This window comes from Ambystoma mexicanum, chromosome 13, assembly GCF_040938575.1.
Source record: "Ambystoma mexicanum isolate Mex_15411 chromosome 13, UKY_AmexF1_1, whole genome shotgun sequence".
Lineage (NCBI taxonomy): Eukaryota > Metazoa > Chordata > Amphibia > Caudata > Ambystomatidae > Ambystoma > Ambystoma mexicanum.
In genome coordinates this window covers 100,907,544-100,926,193 of record NC_090938.1, presented here as the reverse complement: position 1 = coordinate 100,926,193, position 18,650 = coordinate 100,907,544, and the positions used below count along the sequence as shown (strand labels likewise).

General features: G+C 45.4%; 1 protein-coding gene across 15 annotated transcripts in view; it reads right to left on the bottom strand.

Moving 5' to 3' along the window:
- HIPK1 (homeodomain interacting protein kinase 1) overlaps positions 1–17,911 on the bottom strand; it is a 413,229-nt gene extending 395,318 nt beyond the window's left edge. For 6 of the 15 annotated variants that reach the window (XM_069633380.1, XM_069633373.1, XM_069633376.1 and 3 more), the window contains exon 1: positions 17,505–17,911. The gene's annotated coding sequence lies outside the window, so the exon portion shown is untranslated. Of the gene's footprint in view, positions 1–17,017; positions 17,478–17,504 lie in introns of those variants that run through there. The other 9 variants (XM_069633384.1, XM_069633377.1, XM_069633378.1 and 6 more) reach the window with 4 other exon arrangements.
- Positions 17,912–18,650: the final 739 nt, after the last annotated feature.

Sequence of the window (18,650 nt, the reverse complement as noted above, 5' to 3'; positions counted from 1 at the left end):
TGGGGCTTATGGGAGATGTAGTCGAAAACATCTGCAGAGCCCTTGCAAGGTTACATGCCATGAAGGGACTATTGGCAGCGAAAGGAGGGAGAGCCCCCAATGACTGCATACCAGGACAGCTTAAGCGGCCCAAAGGCTGGTCTAAAACTTTCCTCTACTCTACATGAATCGTGGCTGTCCTTTTGTGAACCCGACAGGGCCGGGAAGAAGTGCGGTCATTAAGCGGCGGGGCCTTGCATACCTCCTGGATGGCATCTCAGTTTACACCCTGGTACCACCTAATCCCGGAGCCAATCAATCTTTCCAGCTCGAATTTCGCACCGTGCTGGCGCTCGCCTTAGAGAGTGGATTATAGTGGCAACCACAGCTTTCTGCGAATGCAATATTCTAGCTAAAGCCTAGTTAGAAAGGCTTTAAAGCCACAAGAAGTTTTCTAACCAGAAACAGGATTTTTTGCTACCTTTTCGCCCAAACCCACAATTTCTAAATATTAAAGTAGAAGTGCTCCAATAAACCTTACACCGAGCTATTCTTAACAACATTATTTCTATGTTTTTCGAGTTAACAAAACAAGTACACGTTGTCATCATGTAAATAGCCACTGCTGGCTCAGGGGCATCAGCATGGCAGGGGTGCGGACATCTGCAGCCAGCCATGTGATGTCACGCGGGCGTGGCATGATATGCCAGAAGCTGGCATAGCAATTCCATATATTCTTCCAACCCGATTTCAGGGCCACTGGGGCAGCTCGTGCAGCAACAGATGAACAGGTCTGCCGGGGCAAGGAGACGCTTATGATCGTCCATAGTGCCCTCATCAGGAATCAAATTTAGGGAGGAGGGGGGCACAGAAGGGACCAAAGTAGGGGGGCTGCCTATGAAAGTAACGTGTGACGTCACAAGCACTCCCGCAGAGAAGCTTTTGTGCACACAACTACCAAACCCCACTGCACCCCCCCTCCCATCAGAATGTAAGCACAAAACCATTAAGTTACACCATTCACAGTTGTGTGCGCTACATTCTGATTGGAAGGGCTGGTCTTGACGGCAGAGAGAACTTAACAACTCTTCATTGTAAATGACGGCCCTGTGTGTGCGCCGTGAGGGCGAACACAGCACTGCAGACAATGCAGGGTGAGTAGCACAGCCCCCACCCCCTCCCTCGTAGCGCCACTGATCGTACACAGAGGGGTTTGGAAATTGGACCAAAGAACCAATATCGCATGATCTCTTGAGAAGAGCGTGGTCCTGACCCACAACACATAAAAGCGGTTTAAGCAGTGTCCGTGAACGTGGCCCAAAACTCAAACTGATAGTGAATGTCAGACATTGGCCATCAGATAGCTCAGCAGGCAATCTGCCCGAGACACCAAATCCTGGTAAAGCCAGCTTGCCTCTCGATTCTTCCGAGGTTGACCAATTGTAGACCAGCGAGAATTGTAGACCAGCGAGATGGGGGAAGGGCACGGGAGGAACGCCACATTATTGCAACGTAAAATAAAATTGTTTTTTTTGTTTGTTTTAAAATGGTACCAAATGCTACAAAACGAACTGATATTATTTTAGCCAAGCTCGCAGTAAAGCAGGACTGCTTTCATTAATTTTCTTTAAATTGTTTAAAAATCTCATTACTTCCAAGTGTGTGTGAATGCGCTAAATTGTACTTACAAATACATAGTGTCTTTCTAGTTATCACGTACTGTGCTTTCTGGTCCGATTGGGGCGAGGGTTCAGATTGCGTTACTGGCCTTAAGCACCCCCAGAGATCCTTGTATGGGAAAGAAGTCTCCAGAAAGCGAAATAACCCTGCGTCAGTGTTTGCGGAACATGCCTGCCCCCTACGTTAGTGTTCTCTCCTGGAAACATTGTAACTATTGTTCCCCCTCCTCCCTGCTGAGCTGTGTAAGGGACGCCAAGACCAACTAGGTAGGGACAGCGCTGTGTATACGGCCTTATTTAATCCGTTTATTTACAGTGGAACGAATCATTGCAAGCTCAGACTTCTTGCACGGCAGCTAAGTGTGCTCACAATAATGCCAGGGACCGAAATTAAGATTGGATAAATAGGAGCTAAAGCCAGCTCCTGGGTATCCAGCATTAACGAGTGACCAGGAGCTGCCACTGGGGAACCAGGAGCTAGTGCATATCGTTGCATAAATCCAACTTCCACATAAGATGCAAACTTATCATGTTGTCCCTTAGTTATGCCCATCATGCATTAAATGTTGCATAAATGTGTCCTAAAGTGCATTTCTAGTTTGTTCCAAATAAACAGAGTTAAATACATAAACGTGTTTGTTCCGCATCAGTTGGCCTGGGGAGCCAAAAGTGTCTCCTGGTAGCTGTTGCTGTCAAGCTAGCTAGGATCTTCTAACTTACAAGCAGAGTCAAATCGGATCCAGCTCCCATTTGAACCCTGTAGTGCCCCAGTTACACTCTGAAATTGCGACTCGGAGCACCAGGAAGAAGAGGCAGATTTATTTAATCATTGGTAAAGATCCCCAACAGAGCTACCATGCACGCGTCCTCCATCTTTTCTCATTCCACCCTCCCTCAACCGTCTGCCCGCCACACACGCACTAGAACCCCAGAGGAACGCATTTGCCTTCCTCGAGGCACCCGCTGCGGCCCCACACAAGAGACCTCCACCATTGATGCCCTCTGCAAGCTCAAACACTCCCCCACACCTCACCACAGGACGTCCGATGCCACAGGCTAGATAAACCAGGCATATCATGGGCAATTTCTAAAATGTTTCTAAAACCGAAGCAACAAGACAAAACGAAGAACACGGGAGTTATGTCAGTTGGTTCCCCCATATCGTTCCTTGAAGGGGTTCATTTACTATTCCAACTCCGGTCCTCGACAATGCGGTGAAAGTTTGGGATGGGGAGTCCAGGTGATTTAGCTCCTGAAGTCCATCAGGTCAAACTCGTCTTGAAAAATAAACCAGCAATGGCAAAACCAATAGTTTGTGCTGTTGTAGGTCATGCACAGCTTCAAATGCTTTATTAAACATAATATCATGAGGATGCTCATTTATGCTGGTTATCTGAGCTGCACTTAAATGTATGACTTATCAGTAATCCCCATAGTTCTTTACACCGCGCTGCCCGGCAGCGTCATTTTCCGGGCACAATAAGGCTTTAACAGACTCGTCAGCGCTTCCTGCTTTGGCCTGTTGTGGCTGTTCTGGTCATTTGGCAGAATTGCTGGCCATAGTATTGGAGACTTTCTAATCCACAGGCAGTTTTCTGAACCCATACATACGATACAGATCAAATGGATTGCTTGATAATGGCTGGGTATTATCAATTCTATAGATTGATAGAACTGGTAAGTTGACCATTCAGCCTTGTCTGCAGAGTAATCACTATGATATACTACTCTAGCGAAGCACTAGTTTCTCTTAGACATAACCTAGGCTCCATTTCACTGAGGACTCTGAATAAAATAACGGATAACATCTGCAGTTTAATAGACACTCCAAGAGGAATTGCCACTATTAAAATCAAATCAGCATTAATTAATGCCAGATCAGCCATAGCTCATGGACCCGAATTGCTGGAACTACATTACAGAGAGTCCTCCTATTCGTTACAGAGACGTGGTTTAATGATGCTGCCTCTGCACTATTTCATACTATGGCTCCCCATCATTAGACTATTAAATACATGAATCGCTCATCGTACCGGTGAGGCGGTATTGCTGAGATAGATAAGAACCAATGGAACTTTGATTACGGTCTTATACTTGGTGAGGGTTACCAATATTGGATGTGTGGGATGTATTGACCCACTTTGCTATACTGTGCAGCATCACTGCTATTTATGGTGCAAGAAACAGCATCAATGGCGGCAAAACTCTTGTGCGTGCCAAAACCTCCAAAACTACATTTTCCAACACACAAAAAGATGGCTGCACAACCTGCCACCCATGGTGCATTTGTGGTGGAATAGCGCACACACTGGAGAAAAAGTGCCAGTGGGCTCCATGACAAGCAAACAAAGTAGAGAGGGAGGAGCAGCGTTATGCAAATGAAACGCAAAAATGTGCTGGTAAATGACATTTATTTTGCTGCGAAAACTCCAAAAGGCCTGTATTCAATACTGTTTCAACACTCAAAATCTTGCTTGGCACTAAAATTCATGTAATCTAATGAAACACTGGATGTACAACGTCCTAAAATGTCAAGAGCAAAACATTTTCTCAGAAAAACTGGATTGCCTGTGAATGACAGCCCCTGTCAAAATCTGTGTGCAGCACACTGGGCTACCTGTGAATGACATGACAGCCCTGTCAGAGGGGCTCTCCTGATGAAACGTTAAAGTTATCTAAACTAAAAGTCTGCTGGATTAGCAAACATAAAAGGATTTGTGTTAAAAGGAATACAGATCTGAGTTGTTTTTGATTCCACATGTTTAAAGCTAAGGATGTAATTTATCTATGTCATTTGATGCAACAAGTTTGGTTTCTGCTGGATTTTAAAATCAAGAAATTACGAATAAATTCAAGAAGTGGAAAAACAGGTTTCCCCCAAGGGGAGGGAAATCCTCTCAGCAGAAACTCACTGACATATGATAATTGTGGGTTAGGCCAGACTTTTGTCTACAACCAAGGAATGAACAATGGCAGATTCATCAGGCCAGGAAATGGACGTGTGAAAAGGTCGTAAACTGCTCCTTGAAGGAATTCCCCAAAGGAGGGGGCTACTCCTTGAGCTTCAGGGAGAAACAAAAGGCGGACCATTTGCTGCCAAGAATAAAGAATGAATAATTTTTAGAGACTCATAACTTTTTATCCAAAGTGGTGAAAAATATAAAAAGGACAATTTGTTATTCTGATTTTTGGCTTTACGTTTCAAGAGGCGGTGGAACTGTGTAACATTCTGGAAAGGAATGGCAATATATTTGATTTTACGTGAACTGTATTAATGCTAGAATTGTTAAACTTCACACACACACATCCCTACGGTAAACACACATTTGTGGGAATTTGCAGAAAGTTTGGAAAATATGTTCATGGCGAAATGGACAAAATTTTGCAGAAAGGTGAAACAAGGGCTCACAGCTGCGAGATTTTGATGAACAGATAGTACATTAAAAAAAATGGAATCTTTGTGTGATTTTTGTAGAGGTTACCAATGTATAAATATGTATTTAGGACAAAATTCGATTTTGATGCTAGGGGAGGTTTCTAAGGACTGTAAAAGCCAAACCATAAATGTGACATCATCTGTCCTTGATCCAATCACTCAGATGCAAGGCGGAGATGAGGCCCTGATCCAATCCCAGTCCACAGGGGCAAGCTTAGTTAAGCCGGCCCATACACCCATTTCTGTGATGTCATTTGAAAGGATAAATAGAGACAGCTGACAACACATAGAAACTCACTTTTCTGATTCCAGCGAAGCACTTATTCCAGCATTCAACATTCAGCCTTTAACATCTTTCCAGATCCAGATGCCAAGAATTAGGCCAAGCCGTAGCTGAACCATTTTCAGCAAGGCCTCAATCCTCAAACTTATTCTCACAAGCCAGTGTAGCGCCGTGGTGTGGGAAAGCATCCTGAACTAGCATCCGGAAGCTATCTGGCTTTCTACCATAAGGCATACCTGATGAACTCGCTATCCCGCTGATTTGAATAGCCAGAAACAAGAAGGGCAGATCCTGTGCGGTTCCGGTGACCGGTTTAGCTGATCCAGTCCCACGTCTGATGTGCTGTCCTTCCTTGATAGACCCAATCCCTTGACCAGAACCGTGACTGTCAAAAATCTTAAATCCCAGTGGATTGTGAGTATTAATGGGACGCTAGAGAACTATTGTATACCTTGCATTATCTTGTTCCTTTCTAACCTTTGAACTATCCCTACTTTCCTAACCAGTAACAGCGTCAAAATCTGTAGTGCTATCTTATTCTGTCTAGTTGCTAAAGCTCCATTTTCATAGTCATCTTTCGTTGTGTAACTCTGATCCATAAATCCCACTGAGTGTTTGGACTGGTGCCGCTGGGGCAGGTGATGGGGATCTGTTACTGAAGTCATGAATCAGTCTCGGAGCTTACTTTGTCCCGACTTGGTTGCCTAGCCCAAACGCTCTAGCCTTGAGTAAAAGCATAAGCCATATTTTCTGATTCTAAACTGAAGTCCTTGTTCAAATTCCTGTCTTTTTTCAAAAAACATCTCTCACTAAAACCTCTATAACTCCCTCCATTTTTAAGATAGAAGCAAAATTTCAACTCCCACTTGTACCTAACATCCTTAGCTATCTCTATAACCCAAAACAGTGCGATTGACCCGGTACATCAAAAAAATAAATAAATTGCATAAGGAAAAGTTTGCCGCAAATTTCCCTGTTGAAAAAATGTACACGTGTGAATTGCCTTTAAATAATATCCCACTTGGCCTTTGAGATTTGAAAGGTTTTCTTTTGATTAAATCATTTCTTGTATTTGCTTGCATCTGTTCAAATCGGCGCCCGTAGTAATGTATAATAAATTAAGCATTTTTGACCACATTTAGTGTTTTTGCTCAGCCAATTTCAAAGCCATTCTGACAGTTCAAAAGCAAATTCAGTTTTTCTCTTGTGTTTAAAGGGGGAAGGTGGGAGTGATATTCTGTTTGATCTGTGTTATTCCTGAGTACCTGCTCTCTCCTCACGTCTATTTAAATTGCCTATTGGTGGGTTGAGGAGTGTTGCAGGCGGAACCTCTAACCATAGCGCTATCTGTTCCAAACCAACCCAAAAGCATTCTTTTCTGTGCTGCATTCTTTTTGTGTTCATTACCCGATTCCCAGTGAATTAAAGATATTATTCATTGTTCTGTCATCCCATTGGTGATTGTTGTTACCTATGAAAATATATTGTGATTTAATTTCTAAACAATTAAATAAATATTTACCTTTTCAAACTAGCCTCATTCCTGGTTCAGTGTGACCGGGGCAGTCTCAGGAGAAGGGTCTGATATGAGTGGTATATCATTCAGAATATTGAACTTATAGATAAAAACAATAAGGGTTTCATTTGCGCACTACATGCTGGGCGAGACTTGGGTGTGTGCCAGATTGAAATCACTTACAGATGTATACATATGACAAGTGTCACCCACAAAGTCCTTTAAAATGATTCCATGTTCCAGGCCTCCTGGCCCATTAAGACCTTCTTAACCAAGTTAGATCAATTCTAGCTAGAACTGCCCTTAGATACACCCAACTTCTGATTACAGGAGATCTGAATATATGGCTAGATGAGGCTACTAGGCCAAACTCAGTTGAACTACTGAAAAAACGATCAACAGTCATGACTTACATCCCCTTCACATGGACACTGTCTGGATTTGGTGCTGTCGTTTATCTCAGGCATACAGATGGATAATGCTGAAGCCATTTCCTGGTTCAAATCATTTAATTCGGTTCCCCCCCCCCCCATCATTAATACAGGGAACTCACCGAATGCCAATGAACGTAAGTCATAATTCAAAATTTGCAAGAGGAAAGATCTTAAAATTTCAGGACCTGACTTATGCTGTCAGACAACGCGGCCTATTAGAGGTGCGATTTTAAACTGGGACTAAAATCTTGACATCAGTCTGACTTTGTGACCCCATGCAAACAAAGAACACTAAAAAAATAAAAATGCTCCAATCCATGGTACTCGTCTTCGCTTGCCAAACTGAAACAACTGTACCGTAAACAAGAAAGAATAGGGAGGAAATCATATAACCCAAGCGACCGAGAGAAAGCACAAAGGCAATTAAAATATATTTTAAAAGCCATATTCGAGGCTAGAGCAAATTACTTAGCCCAAAATTTCATTACCATTGAAAAACCAGAGAACTTTTCTGCACCATCGCCAATTCCATTAACCCTACAATGCCTCCTCTATGATGCCTTCTACTCTCCAAGCAAACAAATTCAATGAATTCTTCATAAAAAACAAATCAGGAGAAGATCGGACAAGCATTGACACAAACCTGTATCTTGATGGAAGAAATCCCACGTCTAAAAAGGCACTTAGAATTCTCATAAGCCAACTCTGATCTTATCAGCTCTCTCCTCTAAATGAAAACTTACTAACGACGAGCATTATGGTTTTCCTGCATGTGCAGCACAAAAACATGCCACTTTTTAGCCCCATTTATTACCACATTTGTTAATTTGTCCTTAACCCAAGGTACAGTTCCTGCTTACCTCAAAGTATCAGTCTCCCCAAAAGAAACCATCCTTGGATCCAATGGATTAACAGAATTACAGACCGGTGGCAGGAATTACCTGGTCAGCAAATTTTGGAATAAATAGTCACCCATCAACGGCTAGGAACACTGGTATCTATCCAGCAAGTAAAATTATTTATTCAATCAGTTTTCCGTACTCTTCACGGCAGAGAGTCTGTCCAGGTGGCCTTATAGGACGATGTACTCAAAATTGCAGATAAAAGGGGATCTTAGTTCATTCATGCTGGACTTATCCGCTGCATTTGATGCAATAAACCACAACTTCCTTCTCTCCAGGCGGACTACGGTGGCAGGAGTTTCCACTCAGGCGTTACTCTAGTTAAATCTTTTCCATCCAACTGTTAGTGTGTAAATGTGTCGGGGCATATTTCAAATAGGATACAGCTGGAAAGTGGGGTTCTGTAGGGATCGTCCCAATCGCCACTGTTTTGACCTTTATTTTTCAACCACTGATGAGCATTTTCAGGAAATATTATCAGGGCTATCACTCGTACGCAGACGATACCCATATCTAAATGAGAGTTAGCCATATCTCGGAATCCAAGTCAAAAATGGTGCAATTCATCGAAGAAGTGGGTCAGTAGATGGCCATTAATAAACTCGATCTGAACCCTACCAAAACTGAGCTGATGCTCTAGGACCAGTCTTGGTGCCGCCCCCACCCACCTCCCGCCTCCATGCTTCCTCGGAAATTCCCATGTCCTTTTCACGTAAAGTAAAAAAATTAACGATGCTTTTGGCAGTCCAATATGAGCAGCAACCACCAAATAAGGGCAAAGACTCAGTCTATAGTTTTCTCCCTCCGGTTGCTTTGTCACGCTCTCTCGTTTATTAATCAGAAAGACCACACAATTGTGGTAGGAGCTCTGGTCAACTCTAAAATGGACTACAGAAATGGTGGAAGTCAAATGACTCCAAAGGGCCCAGAATGCGGATGTCCGCCTAATATTTGGAATAGCTAAAATCGACGCATGTGCCAGTCTTACTCTGCGCCCTGCATTGGCTTCCACTTAAACAAAGAATTGATTTCAGAATTCTATATTTGTTCTTTAATTGTCCAAATAACTCAGCCCCTGCATTCCTCACTGGAAAGCAGGACATCTGCAAACCTAATCGGCAGTTACAATCCATGGTCAAAAACTTGTTCCACTATCCAGAAAAGTTTATAGAGGCGACAGGCATTTTTCAACAACGATCCTAGATCGGGGAACCTGCTGAGGCTTCCTAATCGAACTAGGACGTCCCTCACATTACTCTGAAATACCTTAAAGAGTCATCTGTTCAGATAATTCACAGACTTATTTGCTAGTAATGAGCACCAATTAGCCAGTTCTATTCATATGAATTTAGGAACATCTGCGCTGAGATGCAGTTTAATCTGGTAGCAGCGCGTTATAAATACCCAAATCAAATTAGTAAGCTGACCATGTACACCATATCAAATTTATACATCGTTTGGGGACAAAAGCAGCACAGTAAAGGTTTCTCCCGGATGGCCAGGCAACATAACGTGATCTAGGTTGTAATTTGCATGACGCCAGGACAAAGATTATCCCAGGCCAGCATGACACTGGCTTTTCTGGTCTGAAAAATGCAGCTGCCAGGATATTGAAGTTGAACCCCAGATTAATTACGTTGACATGTTAGCTCGCTTTAGGTTGTCGCACAACAATGCCATTCAAGCATTAAAATGACTAGTATGTGACCAAAATGCAGGTACATATTCATTAACACGCTAAATTGGCAGGAGAACATGCCTAAAATGAGTTTTAAAATCCCAAAAAATAAAAAACCAACAAAAAAATGTTTTAAAAAAAATCACTCAAACTGGTTGATAGCTAGGTCCAAGCAAAATAAGTAACAGGAATAGACATGGCTGGAAGCTTATCATCCAGAAGAGCCTACCAGATGCTAGTTTACTTCTCCATGCCGACTAGTGCCATAGAAACATACCTATGCAACATTGGACACAGTTATGCATCTGTTGTAGAAATTACATTTGCAGCACGCTTTGTGCTAGCTCCCCGTTCCCAAGATGTAACTATATTTTTGTCCGATACCAGGAGCTTCTTTTACACCATGCTCATCAAGATTTATTAAGCTCGGTCTGTAGCTCAGTGGGCTAATGCACCCACTACAGGAATCAGGGTTTGACCACATGGTTACAGGTTAGAATCCCGACAGGTCTACTCAGCCTTTCCTCCGTCCAAGGTCGATATAGTGCAGCGCCAAGGTGGCCCTCTGGGGTGAACATGCCACCATAAATACACTTATGTTCCAAGACCTCTGTAGTGCATGTTTGGCAAAGCACCTAATGCCCGATTCCACCAAGTTCTAAAGGCTGCGATAGCAGGCGCCTTTCATGGATCGTCAGAAACGAAGATCCCTCAAGCGATCTCTTCACTAGGAGAGTGATGTTGCTGGCAACTTTAAAGCTTCAAGAAAGAATCTTTTATTTTCTAAGAATCACTTAGGTTTCGGCCCCTGGGTCTATTTAGAGGAAGCAGAATGTAATAAGGTCGTTGTTAAGTGCGAATGACAGCTCAGTCAACAGGCGAGTTCAAGCATCTTTAATGCTAGATAAAACGTAGGTCTGAACCAAGGGGAAACACAGGCAGCATCCCACCCGGTAAGCACACGGTCTTCAACTGCCTGTGCCGGAACCCTAACACCTCCTACTTCCTCACACTCCACAATGACCGCTCAACATTCCGGGAACCACGTGACCACCACTACACATAACACCGAACTAAGCCATCATTTTCAAGAAGAAGTTTGTGACCACTACGCTTAACTTACACACGACACATTTAAAGATGGCGGGTGCTTGGCAAATACATATGTGTAGGAATAAATCCAATAGCAAGTGGAAAATTCTTATCCGAAGACATCTGTACTTGGCCAACATTGTTCCGCAGATACAGAGTACCATGAAGACATGGCCCGATTTAGAATGCTCCGAAAGCAAACTTTAGTGCTTGGCTGCAAAAATGGAGGCCCACATGGGTATCCCAGGTCCTTAAAAGACGGAGAGCTTACACAAGTTATAAACCAAAGAAGACCACTGTTAGCCGATGTGTGCGCTAGCTAGGTAATCTTTATTAACCCCCCCCCCCAAACCCCGAATGCTCCAAATGATCCACTATAAATTCACATAACGGTTTCTTTTAGCCCATTTCACACCCATAGGGCATGGTTACTTATTGGGTGGCACTCCAGATGTTGTGGCCTACAACTCCCATGAGCGTTCAGCACCGATTATGCTGGGAAGGAAAAATGGAAGTGAATGTTCCAAACATCTAGAGGGCCACTTATTTAGTAACCATGCCATAGACAAATCTGCATCAGGTTCTCCCCCACTTGCTCTGGGAATACACTGGGATGAGCAGGTATTGGGATTTCCTTTTTAAAAGGTGATGGTGCAAACAGGCCCGAGAAGCATGGGCCACACTAGGAGTGGTATTGTTGATGGGCAATCCTGAATCCGGTCACAAATACATCGGACCGCCAATGTTAGTAGACAAAAAAGCATTACCACGCATCAGGAGCACAAAGCATTATATTTTAGTGGCTATACAGAAATTGGTGTTTCAAGGTGCAACAAGACAGGGATGAAGAAAAACAAAACGGTCCTACTAGTACATGGGTCATCAGATCGTGCAAATGCAGTAACAAGAAGTGTAATGGAGTGGGAGGGTGTGCCGGTCAAATGAAATAGGTCAAGGAGGGAAAGTGCAGTCGAAGTCAGAAGCATGCAAGTGCTGGGTGGGGGAGGAGGATGGGGGGGGGGGGGGGGAGAGAAGAGGGTCCCTGGGCTAGGTGAGTGCTAAGGGGAGACCAGGTGGACAAGTGCCAGGGGAATGAAGGTCCACATGCAAAGGACGTGCTCTATATGGGTGCAGGCCCAGCCAGTCTAGTGCAGCGGTAAGGAGCCCGGTAGGGTAGACTGGACGAGGAGGGTCTGGTGCCCTGTATGAATCAGAAGGAACCAAGAAGGATAGCTCAGCGACAACATGCTTGCCTTAGAAACAAGACAACACGGAGCAACTCAGGTTCGATCCCCAGGTCCGCGCTTAGAAACCTCTGAGTATTAAGCGTGTTATAAATAACCAATCATATCAAGAAGCCAGTCAAAATGCAGCAGATGGGGCCATTAGCAGGGGAGAGGGAAGGAAGAAAAAGGACGCTCTTGAAGAGCTTCCGGAACTTAAGGTGATCAGACTCAATCAAGCCTGACAGGGCAGGGAGGGCATTCCAGAGTGAGGCCCCTGCAGAGGAGAGGGATCTACCCCCCCCCCACATTCTCTACTTGGAAAAGCGTCCGATCCGCAGAGAGTTGGAGCTAGAAGACCAAAGGGCTCTAGCAGGGAGGTATTTAGGGAGAGAGAGTTGGATGTAGTGGTGTTCCATGCCCCAGTAGGCCTTGTAGGGGATGCAAAGGGTCTTGAACTTGATCCTTGCAGCAACCGGGAGCCAACAGAGAGATTTTAGGGCTGGATAGATGCAGTACCTGGGCTTGAGGCCAAGGATAAGTCTTGCAGTCTATTCAGGATTAGTTGAGGGGGCGAAAGGAGGGTTTAGGTACATTAAAGAGGAGGCTGTTGCAGTAGTCTATCCTCAAGAGGGCCAGAGCTCTGGAGACTGAGTTTCTGGAGGAAGGTGAGGAAAGGGAGAATGCCTCTGGAGGTGGTGCAGCTGAAAGTGGGCCTTCTTGGAAACAACGAGGGGGCTGGTGCCAAGACTTGGTGTGCTTTAATCAAATAGAGACTGACGTTTGAAGCAGGTGTCTGCACACGGGTCAAACTGAGGGCATTTGGGAGGATTCTGGAATATATCCAACCCCAGTGAAATTACCTGGCAGGGGTGGCACCACTCACTGGCCGAGCAGGATGTTTGCCGCCGCACAATGAATTTGGATGGGACGGAACAGCACTACGCAACAGGACATGAACATACTGGTATGGCGCTAGTGGCTTATCCTATAGGATACATTCAGTGCTCCATTGTCTGTTGTATACTAACTGGAAACCCAATAAAAAAATAATTATTATAAAAAGGAACAAAGTTGTGGACTAGCTTTGCTTAAAGCACACACAGTTTGCAAATATGCAGACAGGTGGGCAGGATAAGCAAGATGTCCTTTCTGCAAACAAAAACCTAAGTGGTGCGAGTCCATACAGCTGAGTTAAGAAAGCATTACATCATATTACAGTGTACAGCAAAATAATAAACCATTGTCAGATATCAATGTTTACTGCAACATTCGTTTATTTGAATGGTACAGGTGTGCAAACATGCGGAAGCATGCCTGCGCCCAAGGCTCCATCCCTTCCTAAATACACTGGCCTAAAACCTTACTAATGGGACCAGACGGTTCAATCAATCACTCGGCCATGTGCGAGTACAATGGGACTTCTCGTGTTAATGACGGTGCCTGAGAGAACGCAGCTAACAAAGAGCGCCCTGATTAGATGCAGCATCGTTTGGATAATCCATCACGCGCCTCTCGGATGGAGCACTGTCCAGGTACCGGATCCGCTTACTATTGGGCCCAGCCGGCTTCGTGGGGGGCGGGGTGCATAGCTGCGGGGTATTAATTGCGGCCCCGTCTAATCGATGGGCGTGTGCTCGATTATCCCAGAGCCGGCCGGGATCGCGGCTTCGCAGGATGCACCGGACGTCATAATCCTATTTATGAGCAGACAATAGGTTGCTGTGGCAATCCCGGTGAAGCTTTATGGTGCGGGCTTCGTGTGTACATGAACACAGAACAAGAACCCCATTCACAAAGGGGAAAGCACGCTCGTGTTTACGACTCCCGGCCAGCGGATCCCAGCATTGTGGACACCGCTAGACGCCGTGCAATGCAATGCACACACACACACACACTACACTTGGATCAAAAAGCCTAGCGGCATCAAATAGATTATAGAGTACTTTCTAATAATGGCCCGCAGTGCTTGGTGGCGGAGTAATAAGAACTGCAGGCCGTCTTTACCAAAGAAATCAGCATTTCTTTAAAAGGGTTTTTATTAATGAGTTTAACGAGGTCTATAAATGGTGAACATGCCCGCAAAATGCGAGGCTGGCCGGATTCCTGATATGCAGAAGCCCCCCATCTCCCGAGTGGGACTGTCCCGGAACGAAGCCACGCCACGCACAGCCTTCGTTCCCACCCGAGAGATCAGATTCCGCCCGCCCCGGGTTAGTGGCACTGCGGCCTTGGGGCGCGGAGACGACGCACGAGAAACATAAATGATCCATTTGTCTCCTAGGACGGGCAAACATGAAACCCTATTCCCACCAAACACAAACTCCCCAAAACAAAACTCAAGTTTACCAAAGACTCGCACCTCTTATATCCGCAGGTACGCGGGCAGTGGATGCATGGACGGGCTATTGCGCCCAACCCAGAATTTAAAAAATGCTAGGAGGAAAGTCCACCCCCCACCCCACGAAGAGGGCGTCCCCCATAAACTCAGTGATCTGCCTTACAATTGAGGTCAGCCCGTTTTCTACTTTAAGACGGCAAAAAGCCCCCAACTGACGGCAGCGGGTTTAAAGAGCCAGGGCTCGGCAAGCAACAAAAGAGCACTGTGCACCCTTGACCTTAGAACCACATGATGCACACAAGCCAGAGACGTAACACACAGCGCCGACCCACCCCACCTCGATTGTTCAACTCACACAGCAGCCCGCAATTCTATAAATATCTAAGCGTCTAACCAGAAAACAGCCCGGAGTCCAAAGCCGCTTAGACATTGAAACTTACAAACTTACAAGCACCGCTGGATCACCCGAGCAGGGTGGCCATTTCTCCAAGCGACACACATGTGCACGAAGGACCGACCACATGTGTACATGCCTTCAAGAAGAGGACTTTATAGTTTGCTAACTTTAAAGGCTATTAAACTGAGGCTTGCAGAGACTGCCCTCCAGGGAACCGAGTACAACCAAGCAGCACAATACATAAGAGGGAAAGAAAAACACAGGTTCCATCCCTACTCTGAAATACACTGCGAAGCCCCGTTTATCCGGTACACACAGATACCCTTCAGTTAACCAAGGACACATATTCCAGATAGCAAGCAGAAACACTTATTTGACAGGTGAGAAAGCCTGTCGTACTTCCTAGTCTTCAGCCCCATCGCACAACACGTTGGTTAAGACTTGACAGAAGTGTACTCTTAATTTCCCCTTTGAGTAAAAATGTATATTTGTTGTGCATGCTTTCTTCGATTGGCTTAGACGGGAACCTTTTCAAGGTCCCTTTGATATGATATGGCATTTATAAGGCGCCTGTACACAAGTGCTTCACCCTTTACCCGCAATTTTGTATAGTCCACTGCACAAAATATATTGTTATCGGAGTTCTTACGCTTTTCTCGGTCAGGGGAAAAATAAAACCATATATTAAAAACTGTTTGCAAGTGACTTTCGACATAACACAAATCAGGTTAACGGGCGCTTTTAGGCCTGTGCGTTTTTGGGACTGGGAACAAAAAGTGGAGTGATCTCGTGAAATGCTATGTGTTCCATTCCCACCGCGTTAGTTGGGGGGGGGGGGACTAGGAAATAGCGCAAAGATGCCAACTCAACTCAGTGTACATATGGTCTATGGCTTGCCAGTTGCCACGCTATTTAAGGACTGGAGAAGTTGGGTAAGATAGCCAAACACGTATCATAATCCATTTGTGACAATATAAGGGCATGTACTTCGGGGGAAAAAGAAACAACCACATTGAGGGCTTTTAGATGGTTAGCAGCAACTTTCTGTCACGGAGTTTGGGGACGTAACTAGGGGTGAGGGCATATGGGTCGTTATAAAACCTTGGAGCAATAACATAGAAGCCGCCATCTTCAACAAGGTGCGATTCCACGATTTTCGTGCGGCATGGTACAGAAGTGGAGGGACCCATATGTGGGTAAGAACCCTAAAAAATGATACATAATGTTTTTAGAAAACCTACAAAACCGCACATCGCAGCTTTGCAATGATGGTAGCCTCCTCATAAACGATCGGGCATCTGCTAGTAAGCAAACAATAGAAGGCCCCGAGCAAGGGCAGGGAAACCATACTAAGTTATTGTTCCCTTGCAAAGTTATGTACACATTGCACGCTGCCATATAGCTGCCATCTGCCAATCCTCTTGTTATTGCACATTTTCTGAGTCTCCTTTCAGTGCTGCAACAAAATGTATTTTCTCTGCTCAGTGTAGCCCTTACCATAGGTTCAGGCATATAATAAATATAGCTCCATGATGGCGATGCCACGACCTGCTGTACACAAGCCCTGTACAAAACCTCACTCCTGTACCTGTCACTTATGAAGTCCTGGAGATCTCAGCCCAGCACCTGCCCTTTGTCTAAAATGAGTTGTGTCCTATGCAGCCAGTATAGGATCTATGCTCTATATCCTTATATGATGTAGCTATCCTTTAGTGCTGTGCTTTCCCTATACATTATCAGAGTGCTGTTCATGTATTTGTGGTACATGATCAGAGCCGGTAATATAGCTCAGTGGGTTGAGCGCTCACTGCTGTGATCTTCAGGTCGCTGGTTCAAATCCAGGCAACTCCCACTCAGCCTTTCATCCTTCCATGGTCGATAAAATAAGTGCCAATTTCAGCTGGGTAATAATAATGGTATATAAAAATGCGTTATATAAAAGCGCCAGATACATGCCAATTTAGTTGCATTACACACCATTCCAATTATGCTGTATACAAATCAGAGTTGCAAGCATGCACTGTTGCATCCGGTCAACAAGATCTACTGTACTTTACCTGATGTAGGTCAGTGTTGCATGCGTGCTGTACTTGATGTAGCGCTGCACGTGCAATCAGTGCGGGGTCTACTCTATACAGGATCTCACTGCTGTGCACAGTGGCAATGTTGTGCGTGATCTTCAGCACCAGGCCTGCTGTTTACTACCCGAGTGCTGTGCAGCAGGTCATTCTGGTGCATGATCTGGATACGACCCCTGCACTCCATGTTGATGTCTCTGTTCCATCCGTGCTGTGCATGATCACAGCACTATACAAAGCACAAAAGGTGTACCTGCACAGCCTGAATTGCACCAAGTAGTGCTGCATACGCAGGACCTTGCCTCAGTGGCATCTGTGATGGCAGGGCTGCACTTACAGTGTGCTGTGCATACACTCAGTGCTGTGCAAATGTAATAGTCGGTGCAAGAGACCACTGGCAACCACATATGCACCCACACTCCGCAAAACCCTAAGCACCGCTCCCCTCCTCACCCCACGGACTCACCGCTGGTGTCTGTCTCCCTCAGCCGAGGGCGGAGACGGTCTGGGTGCTCAGAGATACGGAGTCCCGGCACCGGTTCATCCTCCCCATGGGGGCCGCATCGGTAGAGGGGGCCAGACCGCCCGCCCCCCTCCCTGCCCAGTGCAGCTTTCCGCCGCAGGGCAGGCAATACCACCGGGGGAAAGGAGCGCGGGCCGTGGGCAGCTAGCCCTGAGCGCCTCACCCCTCCCCCGGCTAACTCGGCTCTAACGGCGGCGACAAGAGAAGTCGGGCCCGGCCACAGGCCCCGGTGTGAAGCCAGCGAGCACAGCCAGGCAGAAGCAGCCCACCGCCGAGCCTAAGCCTCTCCTCTTCCTCCCCTCAGGCGGGTCGCCGGAGTGCGTCAGCTGAGTTAGACATGCCAATCGATCCGCCGAAACGGCAGTCAACACCGAACCGTAGACACAAACGAAGGACGAGCTGGCGATAGCCGAGAGCTACAACCGTGCTGCCGCCATCTTAGATTTGGGGAGTCCCTTAGAATATTAACTCATTTTAAGTAGAGTATCTATGATTTTTAGGTAGGAAATGTGACAACATTTTTGTAAAGATAAAAGTTACCATTTGAATACACTTTGTCTCTATATTTGCTGTTCAGTAACTATTAGAAATACATCGAACAGATAATGAATTGAAGTTGTTCTCTTAGATAAGGAACGACTGCTGCAATAAGATAGAGAATATAACATTGAAGATGATCGGGGGATTGAAGGTCTATGTATTAAAAATGCAAGGTAAGCTGAGGCCCTCCGCGCAAGTTTGAATGAGCTAGAATTCGGCTGCTCTGAACGGATGCCATTTTAGGGGCAGGCGACCGTTTTTTCTGTTGTATGATTTTCTAATGCAGGAAGAGGCGGTTCGTTTCTGATTAAACAAACGGTGTTTGTTGCCTGACTGTAAAATGGCCTCTGCTGGATGATACCCGATTCGCATGCGCAATGAGCTGAGTTTTAAAAGGAGGGAATATTGAGCGCATGCAGGCATGGTGGCCTTTGGGATCGAGCAAAGGGATAGTTATTGTGAAGACGTGGAGATATCTAACGCATGCTCCGGCCCCCAGATTAATACACTTCACTTCAATGAGGGATGGACACAGGAGACTTCATCCAA